The sequence below is a fragment of the Lissotriton helveticus genome, chromosome 11, assembly GCF_964261635.1.
Source record: "Lissotriton helveticus chromosome 11, aLisHel1.1, whole genome shotgun sequence".
In the NCBI taxonomy this organism is placed as follows: Eukaryota; Metazoa; Chordata; class Amphibia; order Caudata; family Salamandridae; genus Lissotriton; species Lissotriton helveticus.
Window position 1 is genome coordinate 25,685,096 of NC_136072.1, and position 18,373 is coordinate 25,703,468.

Consider the following 18,373-nt stretch of genomic DNA (forward strand, 5'->3'; position numbering starts at 1 on the left):
CCCGTCGTCGAAGTGGGAGTCCCACGGTACATAAAAATAGCAATATTGCTAATATAACATAAATGATAATATCATAGAATAATAATAATAGAGATAATACACTGTAAAACCTCTAAATGGTAACTTCCATAGGAAGACATTACAAGAGAAAAAACTCATTTGTAACATATCAGTGTCATTATGTTGGTCCAAACTGCAGCCAATCAGGCTCAAGCACCCTCTAGAACCTTCTCCTCAGAAGCTCAAGCCCTCAGATTTTCGTAGCACTAGTAATAATAGCGTATGAGGAGAAGAGAGCCTCTGAGGGGAGGAAGGGTGGGTCGCATGTGAATCTATGAAAGACACCAATACTGGAGAACCACCTGTTTACAGGTAAGTAACAATAGTTCTTCTCCAGTATTAGGGGTGTCTTTCATAGATTCACATGCTTGAATAGAATAGATAGCAGTAACTCCTTAGCACTGGGATTGCAAGCATCTTCACAAGAAGTAAACACATAGCTTAAAAGCATATAGCAATCACAGAAGAAAAAGGAGGAGGGAACAGAGGCTCACCTTATTTAAAGAGATGGCGAAGCACTGCTTGCCCCACTGCGGTATCCGCCTCGTTGATAGAATCCAAACAGTAATGTCTGGTAAAGGTGTGCCTATTCGACCACGTTGCCGCCCGGCAAATCTGGTGTAGAGGCACTCCGGCAAACAAGGCGGTGGAAGACGCCATCGCTCTCGTCGAATGTGCCTTCACAGGACACTGTAAAGGCTTGCCAGCTTGTTGATGACAGTAGGATATGGCTGCTGAGAGCCATCTTGCAAGTGTTTGTTTTGTCACTGAATGTCCCCTTCGCATTCTTCCATATGCTACAAAAAGTTGATCTGATTTGCGGAAAGGGGCAGTTCTTGAAATGTAAAACTTTAGACAACGGCTGATGTCTAAGGAATGAAGGCGTTGTTCTGCCGGTGACTGTGGATTCGGGAAGAAAGTCTTCAAGAAGACAGGTTCGTTCAGATGGAAATCTGTAGGCACTTTTGGCAAAAAAGAGGGATTGGTACGAAGAGATACTCCATCTGCTTTGAATTGCAAATAAGGAGGCTTGATTGTGAAAGCATGAAGATCGCTCACACGGCGAGAAGATGTTAGGGCCAAAAGCAAAACGACCTTCCAGGTAAGAAACTTGTTGTCTGCTCTGTGGATTGGCTCAAAAGGAGGCTTCATGAGCTGTGACAATACCACGTTGAGCTGCCATGCCGGAGGCGGGCGTCTGATAGGAGGAAACTTCCTGAAGAGACCTTTAAAGAATTGTCGGATAATTCTGGATGAGCAGAGAGAGGTTGAGCCATCATGTCTGAAACGTGAAATAGCTGCCAGAAAGACCCTCAAGGTGGCATGAGAGAGGCCAGACTGAGCAAGGCTTAGAAAGAAAGGCAACAGCTGTTCCGGGGCAGAAGTGAGTGGATGGACATTTGCTTCTGCGCACCAATGGCAAAACCGTTTCCACTTTAGTTTGTACGTTTGAACAGTTGAGGAAGCTCTAGCAGAAGCCAGAATCTCTCTGCATTCCTGGGGCATCTCTAAATTCGCGAATTCGAGGTATTCAGGTTCCATGCCCATAACTGAAGAGTGGTCGGGTCTGGATGGCAGACTTGGCCCTCGTCCATGGACAGAAGATCTGGACGTGGATGTAGACGAATGGGCGTGCATTGGGACAACAGAAGAAGTTCTGAGAACCAAGCCTGTCTGGGCCAACGAGGTGCGATCAGTATCAAGTGGCAGGGTTGCCTGCGCATCTTCCACAATGTCCTCGGCACCAATGGAATGGGAGGAAATGCATAGGCGAACAGGCCGCTCCAGTCCATGAGAAGGGCGTTGCCGCTGGACCCCGGATGAGGATGCCAGCTCGCAAAGGCGGGGCACTTCCGATTCAGTGGAGTGGCAAAAAGGTCCATCAGGGGACGACCCCAACGGCGGAACACCATGTCCAGAGTTTGTTGATGAAGCTCCCACTCGTGGGTCGATGATGTGGACCTGCTCAACGAATCCGCTAGGATGTTTGAAACCCCCGGCAGATGGACCGCCGTCAGGGAGATTCGATGACGAAGAGCCCAGTTCCAGATCTTCTGAGCTAGCCGAGACAAGGGCTGAGATCTTGTGCCGCCCTGTTTGTTCATGTAGTGCATGCTGGTTGTGTTGTCCGTTTGAACCAGCACGGACTCTCCTTGCACTACAGGCAGAAAAGATCTGAGAGCAAGGAAGATCGCCAGCAGCTCCAATCTGTTGATATGCCATGTTCGTTGTGACGGTGTCCACTTTCCTTTGATTGAAAGGTCTAGGAGATGAGCTCCCCAACCCTCCATGGATGCATCTGTGGTCAGTGTTAGATCCGGAGGAAGGGCCAGAAAGGAAACTCCTTCGTTTAGGTTGGATGGTTCTCTCCACCAAAGGAGACTGTCTTTCATGCGAGACGAGACTCTCACTAGATCGTTGAAGGATCCTGACACTTGGCGCCATTGCAGGTCTAGTTCCTCCTGAATAGGGCGAGTGCGGAGCCTGCAGTTCGGGAGTAGAGCGATGCAGGACGACGCCATCCCTAGAAAGGACTTCAACATGCGGACAGAAACTGACTGTTTTGAACGGATGAGGGTGACCAGACGTACTATCTTCACCTGTCGTTCTTGGGAAACGAAGGCTTTTGATAATTCCGTGTCGAGAATGGCACCCAGGAAGTTTCTCCTTTGTGATGGTGTTAAATGTGACTTGTCCACGTTGATGGTCAACCCCAGTGACTCGAAAGTCTGTAGGCAGAGACTTGTGTCGTGAGCCAGCTGTAGAGGAGACGGAGATTTCAGGAGGCAATCGTCCAGATAAGGAAAAATCTGCACTCCTTGAAGACGTAGATATGCCATGACTGGGGCCAGGACCTTCGTGAAAACACGAGGCGCCGAGCGCAGGCCAAAAGGCAGCACTTTGAATTGGTAATGGACAGTGCCTACCTTGAACCTTAGAAATTGGCGATGCTGTTGAAGAATCGGCACATGAAAATAGGCGTCTTGCAGATCTATCGTGGACAGGAAATCTCCGCTGCAGAGAAGCCGCAAGACTTCTGACAATGTGAGCATGCGGAAAGACTGCTGTTTCAGAAAGAAATTGAGCGCCCTCAAATCCAGTATAGGCCGCCACTCTCCCGTCTTCTTGGCAATGAGGAAAAAACGTGAGTAGAAACCTGTCCCTTGTTGTGATATAGGAACCACTTCGACTGCACCTTTTAGTATGAGAAGACGAACTTGATGTTGCAATTCTAGAAAATGGGGAGGTGGCGGGCCTGATGGCGGAGAATGAGGAGGAATCTCTGTGAACTCCAAGGCATGACCCTTGCGAACAATGTCCAATACCCATTGGTCCGATGTTATCAGAGACCATTGGGAATAAAACTGCGAGATTCTCCCTCCAACTCCTTGTGTGACATGAGAGTCACTGGCGTTTGTTGTTGGCACCCCTATAAGTAGGTTTTCCTTTATAGGGTCTTGACTGATTTTGGCGAGTAGACTGTTGGGAGGAGTAACGTTGATTGCCTTGGTTGAATTGGCGGTACTGACTGTGTCCTCCTCGAAAAGTTGTGGAAGACGAAACTCTTCCACGGGCGCCACGAAAGGGCTGTTTCTTAAATTGTAAGGAGACTAGCGATTTTGCTGTATCGGTGTCCTTTTTAATTGACTCAAGCGCCTCGTCAATGTGAGCGCCAAAAAGAGATTCACCGTCATAGGGCATGTCGAGTATCTTCGACTGGACCTCTTGCCGGAAAGAAGTGGATTTAAGCCAGCCCTGGCGGCGGAGGGCCGCAGCACTGGCGAGGATGCGAAATCCCGTACTCGCCACATCAATCGCACAGTCAATCATTTCCTCTGACGCCCTCATGCCATCCTGGAGAACTTGTTGGGCTTCCGCTCTGGACGCTTCCGGTATTAGTGAAACGAATGCGGAAATATCAGACCACATTTGCCTGTCGAAACGACCTAGAATGGCCAATGCATTTGCAGCGCGTACAGACGTAGAGGACATGGTGGAAAATTTCTTCCCAATGGCGTCCAAACGTCGACCCTCTCTATCAGGTGGAGTAGTGAGAGGAGTTGCCGGATTACGGGATCGTCGCTGTGCCGCCTGTGTGACCACCGAGTCTGGTTTGGGATGTGACAGCAAACAAGCAGGTGAACCAGCCGGAGCCTTGTACTTCTTTTCCAGGCGAGGGACTTGTGCCGGCAAGGAGTTAGGAGAGTGCATAATCCTCATCCCTTCTTTCCATACAAATTCTATGATTGGTATGGTGTGAATTTGTTTGTACGGTTTGTTCTTGAAATCGTAGAGAAAGCAATCTTCTTGCCGCTGTTCTCTCGGCAATTTAAAGCGGTCCGCCGCTTTATTCATCAGCACATGGAAGCTTGCTGTATCAATGGAAGGCGAATCACCTGCCTCTGGCTGTTGCGGAGAAGGTGTCTGTATCCTATAGTCGTCGTATTCCGCCACATCTGGATCCTGCTCATCGTCAGTATCCTGGTGTAATTCCCCCTCTTCACTGTCCGACTCATCCACCCCGTGCGCACCAGGTTGCGGAATAAGAGGGGGGTTAGGGCGGGGAAGCTCTGTCAAAACAGGCTGCTCCAAAGACTGCGGATGGGTGGCAGGGCCGGAGTCCTCCGCAGGAGCGTGGCTTGGAGTACCTTGAGGGGTAGGCGGAAACCTTCGATTGTAGTCATCCAGCATATGCTGGAGGTTTGAAAACAAAGAAACTGGGAAAGATGCCATAGGAAACTGGACAAATTGGTCATCCGGTTGGACCACTTCCTCCACCTCCTCTTGGTCAGAACTGGAGTCTTGACATTTTATGATTAACTCCGATGGACTGTGAGCTTCATCGTTAACATCGTCCCCCATAGACCCAGTCTCGTGATCAGTAGCCATCAAAGGTGAGGGTAATTGGAGATCAGGAGGTGGCAACTGCAGAGAAGAATCCCTGCCAGAGGTCAAGGAAGGCAGTGGTACCAGAGGCATGGTGGCAAAAGAACCCAATCCTGAGAAGGAATCTGAACATGCCGCTGAGGAAATCGCCATCGTCGACGAGGTAGGGCCCACTGAGGGATTCGCCGTCGACGGTATCGTCGTCAACGAAACGTGCGTCGACGGAGACTTCTTTGCTGGGATCTGCGGAGACGTCAGCCTCGTCGACGGTGTCTTCGTCGACGGTATCTTCGTCGACGATACTTTAGTCGACGGCATCGTCGTCGACGGTACCTTCGTCGACGGTACCTTCGTCGATGGAACCGGCGTCGCCTTCTTCGACGACGACGCCGTCGTCGAGGAGCTGGTCGACGGAGCACCCGACGTCGACGGGGATCTCGTCGTCGGAACCGTTGCTTTCTTCGTCGACGAAGCCGACGTCGACGAGGTGGTCGACGGAGAGGCTGACGTCGACGGGACCTTCGTCGACGATGAATCCTTCGACGTCGAAGAGGATTTCTTCGTCGACGGCAACTTCGTCGCCGACGAGACAATAGGGATCGTCGACGGAATCGTAGGAGCTCTCGTCGACGTTGAGGACGTCGACATCACCATCGTCGACGACAAGGAAGCAGACGTCGTCGTCACAGAGGTCGTCGACGAAGACAGCAAAGCCAATCTTGTGGACGGAACGGTCGTCGACAAGCCCGTCGACGACCTGGGAGTCAAGACTGTCAGAATACTGATAGAGCCTGGACAAGACGCCTGAGAGCCAGGTCTCGTGGGCGTTGACACAGAAGTCATAGGACCTGAAGATTGTGCCACAGGTAAAGCCAGCTTTTTCTTCTTCTGTAGAAAAGGAGAAGGTAAGTCCTGAGCACTCCCACGCTTGGAAGGGACAGTGGAACAGCCTGACTGAAGACTTACTGCGTCTGACAGAACATCTTCTTTATCTTGGAGGCGCTTCAACCATATAGGAAGACGACCGTCCCTGTCTCTGAGAGTCTTAGAAGGAAGAGCTCTACAGAATTTACATTCATCCACCTTGTGGTCAGGGTACAGGCAGTAAATACACTTTTGGTGGGGGTCCTTCTCAAACAACCGTAGTTTCCCACATGAAGAGCAAGCTCTAAACAAAGACTTCTTACTTGACATTCTGGAAGAAATAAGTTGAAAAGACAAAGTTTGAAGAAAAAAACTGAGCAGAGCTCAGGGAGACTCCCTTCACACGACGTGCGGTAGAAAATCTGAGGGCTTGAGCTTCTGAGGAGAAGGTTCTAGAGGGTGCTTGAGCCTGATTGGCTGCAGTTTGGACCAACATAATGACACTGATATGTTACAAATGAGTTTTTTCTCTTGTAATGTCTTCCTATGGAAGTTACCATTTAGAGGTTTTACAGTGTATTATCTCTATTATTATTATTCTATGATATTATCATTTATGTTATATTAGCAATATTGCTATTTTTATGTACCGTGGGACTCCCACTTCGACGACGGGGAATATTCAAGCATGTGAATCTATGAAAGACACCCCTAATACTGGAGAACTTGGGAGTCTGGTTCGATGCAAAGCTCGTTTGAACACCAGATAGCTTGTGATGCAGGGAAGTGTTTTATCATCCTTAAAATGGTAAGAAAAAATCATGGACCTCCTCCCTGTTTGTGCCAGGAAAACCATTTTGCAGCCATTGGTGACTGTGAAGTTAGATTATTGCAATATCCTTAACCTGGGGGCAACCAAAGGGAGACTACAAAAGCTACAGAGGGTGCAAAATGTGGCTGCACACCTAGTATCAAATTTATCTAGACGAGCACCCACATGTCCAATCCTTGCTACCTTGCACTGGCTGCCACTCAGCAAGAGAAATCTGCTCAAAGCTATGGGTTTCTGCCATAGAACTTTCAATGGCAGAGGCCCACGGTACTTGGCATCACTGGTGAAAGGCCACCTTTCAAGCCACAGTCTCAGGTCTTCAGGTACCAACATGGCAGTGGTTCCTCAAGTGAGAAAAGCCAGGATGGGTGGTTGTCCACTTGGTTTTCTAGTGGCAAATATTTGGAAATCTCTGCCTCTTCAGCTGAGGATGGAACTGTAGGATATAACAGGAACCTTCGGAAATTGTTTTACATAAGAGGCGTAAAACTTGGCTATCCCAATCGGCTATGGAACAAAGTCATGTTGGGTAGTTAGGGTGGTAGAAAGCGTGCTGACCTTGTGTCTGTGAGTAGGAAAGGACTGTTGGGTTGTAGGATTTTAGGGCTTTCTTTCCCCAGCGCTGGGACACACCTCTGGGCGTAACCAAGAGCTTTATAAATTAGGTTATTATTAATATTATTGAGCTAGGCTTCAGTTTTACTTGGCTCACACATCCAACAGCCTCCAGCAAAAATGGTAGTGTGTGTGGTATAGTACGAGATAATGTACATTGGCAATGTATATCTTCAAGGCACATAGATGTGGTGGTAAGAATACTAAATCTGTACATATCTATATATAAATATGTTCACAGTACTTAGATTGTCAATATTCTGGCTATGGTTCTTTGGTGTTCAAAAAGTGATGGAAGGAATGCTTGAATTAATGTCATCCACTGCTGCTTACTCTAGCCGCATCTCAATCCATCATTATTCTGCTCAGCATGCTACCTCAGTTTGGACACATCATATGCAAATCAATCTTGACCCTGCTCCAGCGGGAACAGTCCAGCCTGTACTGCCGGACCAGATACTCTCTGAGCCGGAACACAAGCAGCCCAAGACTGGTTTCACTCTAGTTATGGACTCATCAGCCAGGTATAGCTTGGTTCCAGTGACACAGCGTACACTGGTCTTGGATTGCTTGCGTTATGGATCGGACAGGATCTGGCTTGGGAGTTCAGGCTTCACGGATCCTATTGGAGCAGGGTCAAGATTGATTTGCATATGCTGGGTCTAATCTGAGGTGCACGGTGAGCAAGAGAACGATGGTTTGAAATGATACCCGAGCCATTGCCAGTTATTGGACTTATTGTAATCATCTCCCGTCAACTTTTGTGTGTGTTGGTAGCATCATATTTTTGGGTTCTATATTCTAACACCACAACCTTTGCATGAAGCTGTGAGTATGTCAGCATCACATGCCCAACATGGAGGCAACGTCAAGTCGGAGAGAGCATGGGCAACGCCTACGTCACAAAGACACAAAGGCAAGTCAAACGCAACACTTGAAAAACATGTATGCTCAACATGGGTGACCAGGCATGTGAGGGATATCTGCTGAGACTATCGCTGAGGACACTATATAGAAATTGTAAGACTCAGACACAAGAACCAGATAACACAGTGCCGGGGGTGTTGTACCGTGTTACACTATCGAAGCTGAGGGTCAAGTACATGCAACTGTTTGTGAGCAGTTTATTGATGTATCACGTGGTGTTGTGCTGTATACTAGTATGAGTTGTGTATACTGTTGTGCTGTATACTGCACAACCAGACAGTATGGGTTGTGTATACTGGTGTGCTGTACACTGCACAACCAGACAGTATGAGTTGTGCAGACTGGTGTGCTGCATATTACACACCCAGATATGTTCACTCTTGAGAACATGGACTGTGATAGAAGCCATGGGGATAATGACATGTTCACGCAAAATACAAGTAACAGTGATCAGAGGACTGATGCAGAGCAGGACAAGAGGTCACACAAAACACTAATGTGTGGTTGTACATCCCTACGTCTGTCACTGAAACCATGGCAACTGAGATGGAGGCATCACTGATCCTACATTAGCAACGAGGTTACACACACATCCTGCCTGGACAGCCATATGAATGTGCAACCCATCAAAGACGCAAACAAGTGCAACAGGCAGCATCTGTGGAAAGCATGTTACTGCAGGTTTCTTTCTTGCCTGCCCCACAGGGTGACGCCTTACAACCCCTGTCTCTGGGTCAGGTGGGCTGTTTAGCATGGCCCATCCACCATGGCTGGGGTTGGTGACTGCTGGCGCCTGTTACACTTCTTATGGTAAGAACCGTAATGGGCTGCGGGTTGGCAAGACCCCCGTGGCTTAGTCACCTGTCACCCGCAGAGACTTGATGCTGGTTCCATGAGCTCAGGCCTCAGGTGTCTGATGTGTATCTCCATTCCAGCCTGTTGATGCTCTCTCTGAGTCTGTAAGCCGAGCCCTAGGGCCTGCACCAACATGGCTGATAATGTTGCATGATGTCATCTGATATGTATCTCCCAAACATGCTTTCTGCAGGTCTCAGGATGGCATTGGCCATCGTTCATCCATGCATGCCTCTTGCACATCCACTAAGGTGCCCCCGGCTTGTCATGGAGGTGCTGTGGTGCACACACAGCTGATACTCGTGGCTTGATGTCAGCTGACATGTATCTCCCAAACAAGCCTTCTACAGGTGTCAGGATGGCATTGGCCATCGTTTATCCATGCATGCCTCTTGCACATCAATCAATCAATTAATAAATCAGAGCATTTGTAAAGTGCACTACTCATCCGTGAAGGTCTCACGGCGCTGAGGGGGGGAGGGGTGCTGCTACTGCTCGAATAGCCAGGTCTTAGGAGGATAGGGAGGGTGTCCCAGGTTTTGGCGGCGAGGTGGGAGAACAATCTGCTGCCAGTGGTCGCTCTTCGGATGCGGGGGAGGGTGGCGAGGGCGAGGTCGGCGGAGCGGAGCTGGTGGTTCGGGGTGTAGAAGGTGAGTCGTCTGTTGAGGTATGTCGGTACGGTGTTGTTGAGTGCCTTGTGTGCGTGGGTGAGGAGCTTGAAGGTGATCCTCTTGTTGACGGGAAGCCACTGCAGGTCACCCAGGTGGGGTGTGATGTGGCTGTGGTGAGGGATGTCGAGGATCAGGCATGCAGAGGCGTTCTGTATGCGTTGTAGAAGTTTCCGTAGTTTGGCCGAGGCTCCTGCGTAGAGGGCGTTTCCGTAGTCCAGCCTGCTGCTGATGAGGGCTTGGGTGACCATTCTTCTGGTTTCAGTGGGGACCCACCTGTAGATCTCGCGGAGCATGCAGAGGGTGTTGAAGCAGGAGGACGAGACGGCATAGACTTGCTTGGTCATAGAGAGTATTGAGTTGTTGATTAGCCCCAGGTTGCGTGCGTGGAAGGGGTTGTCGGTGCTACTCCCAGTGTGGTCGGCCACCAGGAGTGGGGGTAGAGCCGAGGATGAGGACTTCCGTATTGTCTGAGTTCAGCTTCAGACAGCTGTTCTTCATCCACTCGGCGACGGTTTGCATTCCTTCGTGGAGGTTGGATTTAGCAGTGAGGAGGTCTTTAGAGAGGGAGAGGATCAGCTGGGTGTGGTCGGCATAGGAGATGATGTTGAGGTCGTGCAGTCGGGCGACGTGAGCGAGCGGTGCCATGTAGGCGTTTAACAATGTCGGGCTGAGGGATGATCCTTGGGGTACGCCGCAGGTGATCACGATGGCTTCGGATCGGAAAAGGGAGGCGGACGCTCTTGGTTCTGCCGGTGAGGAAGGATGTGGTCCATTCCAGAGCCTTGTGTCGGATCCCTGCGTTGTGGAGGCGTGTGCGCAGGGTGCAATGGCAGACAGTGTTGAAGGTGGCTGATAGGTCCAGGAGGATGAGGGCTGCGGTTTCGCCGTTGTCCAGCAGGGCCCTGATGTCGTCGATGGCGGTGATGAGAGCAGTTTTGGTGCTGTGGTTGCTGCAGAACCCGGACTGGGATGGGTCCAGGATGCTGTTCTCTTCGAGGTAGCGGGTCAGTTGTCTGTTGGCGGTCTTCTCGATGATCTTCGCCGGGAACGGGAGCAAGGAGATGGGTTGGACATTCTTGAGGTCCTTTGGGTCAGCCTTGGGTTTTTTGAGTAAGGCGTTGATCTCGGCATGCTTCCAGCTCTCCAGGAAGGTCGCGGTCTCGACGGAAATGTTGATGGCCTTGCGGAGATGGGGTGCGATGGTGGCGCTGGCTTTGTTGAAGATGTGGTGTGGGCATGGGTCTGACAGAGAGCCGGAGTGGATGGTGTTCATGATTTTATTGTTGTCGTCGTCGTTTATGTTGGTCCAGGTGAGCAGGGGATCGATGTGGGCGGTGGCCGTGAGGTCACAGGACTCGGTGGCTGTTGGGGCGGTCAGGTTGTTGAAGCTGTCGTGGATGTCTGCGATCTTGCGATGGAAGAAGGTGGCAAGGGCGTCGCACAGGTCTTGCTATGGTGGGATGTCGTTGGTGTTGGAACTGGAGTTGGAGAGTTCCTTTACGATGTTGAAGAGCTCTTTGCTGTTGTGCGTGTTGTTGTCTAGGCGGTCTTTGAAGGAGACCCTTTTGGCGAATCTGATGAGGTGATGGTGTATGCGGATGGTGTTCTTGTGGGCTGCGTAGCTGTCCGGTGTCTGTTTGCGGTGCCATTTCTTCTCTAGTTTCCGGCAGGTTTGCTTGGAGGCCTGGAGGTCCGCAGTGAACCAATTAGCTTTCTTGTTGGTGTGTCTGTTGGAGGGTTTCTTGAACAGGGCGAGTGTGTTGGTGCAGTCGTCGATCCACTTTCTGAGGTTGAGGGCGGCAGTGTTGGTGTCGGTGGGGTCGACGGGTGGGCTTCGGGCGAGGATGGTGTTTAGCTAGTCTTCGGTGACTCTGCTCCAGCAGCGGCGGCAGATATGTTGAGTGCGGTGGTGGGTTTCCTGAAGGTGAAGTGGATGCAGCGATGGTCGGTCCAGTGTAGTTTGGTGGTGTGGCTAAAGGAGTCAAGGGGTCAAGCGTGTGGCCAGCAGAGTGGGTGGGTGTTGTGACGAGCTGTCTGAGGTTGGCGAGGTTGGCGATCAGGGTGGTGGATTTGGTGTCGTTGTTGTTCTCGAGGTGGAAGTTCAGGTCCCCGAGGAGGATGTAATCTGTGGAGGCAAGGGCTTGCGTACTGACAAAGTCAGGGATGGAGTCGCTGAACTGTGGCCGTGGTCCGGGGGGTCTGTAGATGAGGGTTCCTCTGAGGGTGGTGTTGTGATCAATGTGGATCTGGAAGTGCACTAATGTGCCCCCGGCCTTGCCATGGAGGTTTCTGTGGCATGCAGCCTGTTTACCCAAGGGTTGGGAAGGTTTCTGTTGTCCTCCAAGTCACTTCATCTAACACAGACCAAGGGTTTTTGTCAGACTCCAGTAGATGCCGCTGGCCCTGGGGTGACATGCTGACAGGGGTGACTAGGCGGCAGCCATCTTTTTTCCGTTGATAGGAAGGCTTCTTTTAGGGTCTGACCTGAGGTTCAGGGATCAGAAACTCATAGGATGATGTGATATTACCCAGAAGCGACAAGACATGTGTCATACCCAGGTGGTGTTTGCAAAGCATTGGCATTTGCATCTGTGTGACACTGTGTGACATGCTTCAAGTTAAAAGCAGGACAGCACATTCATGTAAAAATGAAGATTCATGACATATACATACATCGACGTATGCGTGGCATGGTGACGTCTTACGCGAGGACCTAATGTGGCTCCTGCCCTTCTCAGGAGTCCCCTGTGAAGCCTCAGTTGATGGAATATTAGGACTCAGTGGGTCACGGCCATTGGTGCGCACTAATTGCAACGCCACGATCTTAAAAGGACTTTCTGGACAGGCTCACAATGAATTGCGAGACTTTGATGGGTGACGTGTCTCTGACGAGGCCTTGCTGTATGTGTCTGGTTGTGTGTTTCAAACATTTTGCACCCCGTTCTTCGTACCCTTGGGGGTGTACGTGCTTTACGAATGGTCATCGGCTGCGTGCCCAGGACAGGCCTGCTCTGGTGACGCAGTGTAGCTCACTTCACTACATGGCTCGTGTTCACTATCTGTCACACCTGGCAGGCTCCCTGGGGATGCTGTGTTGACCTTCTGTGCTACCGGCCTCTTCTCAACCCTAGGGCACCTGTGGCTGGCACATCCTTCCGGCTGGCACCAACGTGGGCCTCGGTGTCAGAATCCACTACTTTTGTGTCACGATGTTTGAATCATGCCCTTCATCCGCAATTCTCTTGGTGGGCACAAAAGCATTGGTGTGTGCAAGGATGGCATTCTGCATGGCATTGGCACATCAATTTGTGGGTTCATCCCTGGACCGCGCAGTGCGGGGTTAGCCTCCGAGAACGCTTCCAGCAGATGCATAAGGTGCCCCTCCCCTGTGCCAACTCTGAGCTGGGGCTGACCGCCCCCGAGGTACAATCGATGCCTCACACATGTGCCAAGCACTTTGGGATAAGAAAGATACAAGCCCTCGACTGTTCCCACAGCTGGGCGAGCGCCTGCTCACTTCAAGGTAGGAGACAAAGAGCAAACCCTGAGAAGGGGCCAGATGTGCACAGAGAAACCAGGGCTGGGGAGGGGTCACCACAGCGTCGACGGAGAGAGCGTCAATGAGAGAGCCTAGAGGACAGGGAGCTATTCACACAGGCACTATATCATCAAACAAGATGGCGACAAGCCCGGAACCACTGAAAAGCATCGTCACAACCTGAAAGTGACAATGAAGAGTAAAACTTAAAATTAAAAAAAGGCTTTATACACTGTGCTGTGCCCGGGACCTCGTCAGGGTTATGAAGCGCCAGGATACTCTGCGAGCATCTATGCAAAACAGAATCATTCATTTATTATAAATGTTACAACCTCGAGGCCCGATTCACAAATTGCACTTTCTAGTAAGTTTCGTAGCACTACATAACTTATTTCAAAGTGCTATTCACAAACTGCTCTTTTGTAGTAACTTCTATTTTTAGTAAGTTTACTACTTTTCAGTATTCACAAACTGAATTTTTGTAGTATCTTACACTTTTGAGTATGTTTAGTACTTTTCAGTAATTACAAACTGCACTTTAATAGTAACTAACGTTTTTTTTGTATGTTTACTACTTTTTGGTATTCAGAAACTGCCCTTTTGTAGTAACTTACAAATTTGAGCAAGTTTACTACTTTTCAGTATTTACAAACTGAACTTTTGTAGTATCTTACACTTTTGAGTAAGTTTAGTACTTTTCAGTAGTCACAAACTGCACTTTAATAGTAACTAACGTTTTTGAGTAAGTTTACTACTTTTTGGTATTCACAAACTGCACTTTTGTAGTAACTTACAAATTTGAGTAAGTTTACTACTTTTCGGTATTCACAAACTGACCTTTTGTAGTATCTTACACTTTTGAGTAAGTTTAGTACTTTTCAGTAGTCACAAACTGCACTTTAGTAGTAACTAACATTTTTGAGTAAGTTTACTACTTTTTGCTATTCAGAAACTGCACTTTTGTAGTAACTTACAAATTTGAGCAAGTTTACTACTTTTCAGTATTTACAAACTGAACTTTTGTAGTATCTTACACCTTTGAGTAAGTTTAGTTCTTTTCAGTAGTCACAAACTGCACTTTAATAGTAACTAACGTTTTTGAGTACGTTTACTACTTTTTGGTATTCACAAACTGCACTTTTGTAGTAACTTACAAATTTGAGCAAGTTTACTACTTTTCAGTATTCACAAACTGACCTTTGGTAGTATCTTACACTTTTGAGTAAGTTTAGTACTTTTCAGTAGTCACAAACTGCACTTTAATAGTAACTAACATTTTTGAGTAAGTTTACTACTTTTTGGTATTCACAAACTGCACTTTTGTAGTAACTTACAAATTTAGAGCAAGTTTACTACTTTTCAGTATTTACAAACTGCACTTTTGTAGTATCTTACACTTTTGAGTAAGTTTAGTACTTTTCAGTAGTCACAAAGTGCACTTTAATAGTAACTAACATTTTTGAGTAAGTTTACTACTTTTTGGTATTCACAAACTGCACTTTTGTAGTAACTTACAAATTTGAGCAAGTTTACTACTTTTCAGTATTTACAAACTGAACTTTTGTAGTATCTTACACTTTTGAGTAAGTTTAGTACTTTTCAGTAGTCACAAAGTGCACTTTAATAGTAACTAACGTTTTTGAGTAAGTTTACTACTTTTTGGTATTCACAAACTGCACTTTTGTAGTAACTTACAAATTTGAGCAAGTTTACTACTTTTCAGTATTTACAAACTGAACTTTTGTAGTATCTTACACTTTTGAGTAAGTTTAGTACTTTTCAGTAGTCACAAACTGCACTTTAATAGTAACTAACGTTTTTGAGTAAGTTTACTACTTTTTGGCATTCACAAACTGCACTTTTGTAGTAACTTACAAATTTGAGCAAGTTTACTACTTTTCAGTATTCACAAACTGACCTTTTCTTACACTTTTGAGTAAGTTTAGTACTTTTCAGTAGTCACAAACTGCACTTTAATAGTAACTAACGTTTTTGAGTAAGTTTACTAGTTTTCAGTATTTACAAACTGCACTTTTGTAGTAATGTACACTTTCGTAGTAACTTATGGTTTTGAAGAAAGACCCCCCCCCCCAACTTTTCGATAGGAGGGTGTTGCAGTACTAGTGGTTGGTCACATGCAGTGATGGGCTTTTTACAGTGTATGTTTACTACAAAAGTGGAAAATACTACAAAAATGCTGTCTGTGAGTACGGAAAAGTAGTAAACTTAGCCAAAAGTGTAAATTACCTTTGTGAATCAGGCCAGTATTAGTTACTTACCAGAACTACTCGAACAACCAAAGTCTGCCACAGCCCTTGCAAGGGGTAAGAAATCGCTGTATAAATGACAATAAAAACACAAATCAATTTGCATCTGAATTTGTAAGGCACAGGTAGATTCATCTCCTCAGAATGGTCATCCACTGATGAAATAAGTGAGCTTTTTAGGAACTGGGCGCGAGGACAGAAGGGTGGCGCTGGGTGGCATTCCCGAAGGGAACCAGTGATGCAAACTCCAGTGTTGCCTATTGAGGTCATGTACCAGCCGAGCTTGTACACAAAGGCTGCTTTCTGGGCAGGAGTAAAAGGATCAGATGAACTGTAGGCATTGGATGAGTTCCATGGCATGGATGACGGCAGTGCAGTGGGCACGGTGCCACCCTGCCCGCTAACAATCATGTCTCAAGGCACTGGAATGGCGGGTGCAGATCGCAATGAGAGCCAAGGTCTGCTGAGAGAAACCTGCGAGGTTCAGTGATGATTCAACAGGACTCAGTCTAAAGAAGGAGTGCCCGTGTCATGGAGGCATCAACAGCGATTCTTTCAAACCCACTTGGCCATGGGCGTCTACCATCTGATTGGCTCCCATAGTTGGCAAGCGCTTCCGGAAGCTACCTTTCGCCGTAAATTAACAATAGTATCGAAAGAGCATTTCCCTCCGTAGATTTCTAATTATTTAAAATTTGTTTTACTGATATCCAAGGGCTGATTGGTTAAAGGTTCAAAATTCTGCTTGCAACAGACCTCGTGGCAGACAATAATCCACATATTTTAGTACTTGCAAGACATTGCCTGTGGGTTCCTGGTGCCTGACGCGGAGGACTTTAGGGAGGAAGCATGGTGGTCAACCAAGCGTGCATGTAGAAGGGGGCCAGGCATGAAGGACAGGAAGAATAGAGGAGCTTTGCCCTCCATCTTGGGAAATTTGCAGAAGTTAGCCAACGGTAAGCGGCAAATTTTCTTCTATTCTGATTAAACGCATATTGTGCAATACATAGATCACGACTTGGGCACGCAGCGCGAGTCTGTGCAAGCTCAAGGCTTGGAAGGAAATTGTAGAAGCCGACTCTTAAAATTGTGGATGGCTGCAGGAGTGCAGTTTATTGTGCTTTGAACAAAAAGGAATGCAAATGCTTGAATGCATGATTGAAGTAAGAGATACATCTGCATAGTATCTCATGCCTTCATTAGCATTAATTACCTCTGCATGAATAAACGAGAAAGGACGTAGGCGAAACTGCATGGCTGTTTGTCATCGGCAGGAATGCGTGTGCAGGGACTCCTCAGCCTTACATGAGGTGAAAAAGCCTCAATCGCGAGCTTGTTTATAAATCAAAAGAAATGAAAAGGAGAAACTGACTTTTTGAAAGAATTGTAACTCCTGCAGGTTGTATTCTAATAGAGGAGTCTTGTCTGAACTATCTTTTTATCTATCCGGTACTAAATACGTGTTGTGGATTCATGCATGTTTTTCTTTGCAATATGTGGAATTCTGAATGTGGTTTTCTCCTATTACCTTTTTTGACTTGGTTATTGGAATGTGTAGCATACTCAAGCCATACAAACCATAACAAATATATTTTCAAATAGATATTAACACGACCCAGCAAATAGGAGTTAGATGCAAAAATGTGAAGTTATATTGGATTTGTGATCGACTGCTGTAGGAATATATATGTGTTTGATATGTATTACCAGCCCCGCCTCCGGAGACGCCCTTAGGGCTACACCCATTATTTGTTTCTTGACCGGGCTAGGCTTCGCTCGACAGGAGGCCAAACCAACAGCATCCACCCTTGAACAATCGTCCACATTTGAGAATTCAAAAAGGGAGCCCTGTGTGTCAGGACAATGGACTTGTGTGTTGCAAGGAGGGTTTTGTAATTTGAGTTCACGCCTGACAACTTTGAGACCAGTAAACGTTGGATCACTGACTACACCTCCAACGCAGAGTTGCTCACAACTCTTCCATGGCTGTAGGGTTTGCATTTGTTGCCAGGGCTGTAGGGTTTGCCCCTGTGTCCCTGGCTGAAGGGTCTGCAATTGTGCCCCTGTCTCTAGGGGGTACCCTTGTCTTAATGGCTGTAAGGGTTACCCTTGTGACTTTGACTGTAGGGTTTACACATATGTCCATGGCTGTATGGTTTGCTCTTGTGTCCATAGCTGTAGAGTTTGCTCTTGTGTCCATGGCTGTAGGTTTTGCTCTTGTGTCCATGGCTCTAGGGTTTGCAAGTGTGGCCATGGCTGTAGGGTTTTCCCTTGTGTCCATGGCTCTAGGGTTTGCCCCTGTGCCCATGGCTGTATGGGTTACCCTTGTGCCCACATCTGGAGGGTTTGCCCTTGTGTCCATGGCTGTAAGGTTTGCCCATGTGCCTCTTGCTGTAGGGTTTGCCCCTGTGCATCTGGCTGTAGGGTTTGCACTTGTGTCCATGGCTGTAGGGTTTGCCCTTGTGTCCATGGCTGTAGGGTTTGCCCTCGTGTCCATGGTTCTAGGGTTTGCCGTTGAGCCCATGGCTGTAGGGTTTTCCCTTGTGTCCATGTCTGTAGGGCTTGCCCTTGTGCCTCTGTTTGTAGGGTTTGCACATGTGTCCTTGGCTGCAGGGTTTGCTCTTGTGTCCATTGTAAGGACTGCCTTTGTATCCATGGCTGTAGGGATTGATCATGTGTCCATGGCTGTAGGGTTTGACTTTCTTTCCATGGCTATGGGGTTTGCCTTTGTGTCCACGGCTGTAGGGTTCGTACTTGTCTCCACGGCTGTAGGGTTCGTTCTTGTGTCCACGGCTGTAGGGTTCGTTCTTGTGTCCTTGGCTGTAGGGATCGCCCTTGTGTCCATGGCTGTAGGGTC

The 18,373-nt window shown here is 47.9% G+C and overlaps 1 protein-coding gene and 1 long non-coding RNA gene across 2 annotated transcripts in view; one reads left to right on the top strand and one right to left on the bottom strand.

The window, feature by feature from the left end:
* LOC144791566 (uncharacterized) overlaps positions 1-18,373 on the bottom strand; it is a 291,511-nt gene that overhangs the window by 20,851 nt on the left and 252,287 nt on the right. The gene's annotated exons all lie outside the window — the stretch shown is intronic.
* BCL6 (BCL6 transcription repressor) overlaps positions 16,241-18,373 on the top strand; it is a 212,062-nt gene continuing 209,929 nt past the window's right edge. The window contains exon 1 of the mRNA XM_078666287.1: positions 16,241-16,472. The gene's annotated coding sequence lies outside the window, so the exon portion shown is untranslated. The remainder of the gene's footprint in view (positions 16,473-18,373) is intronic.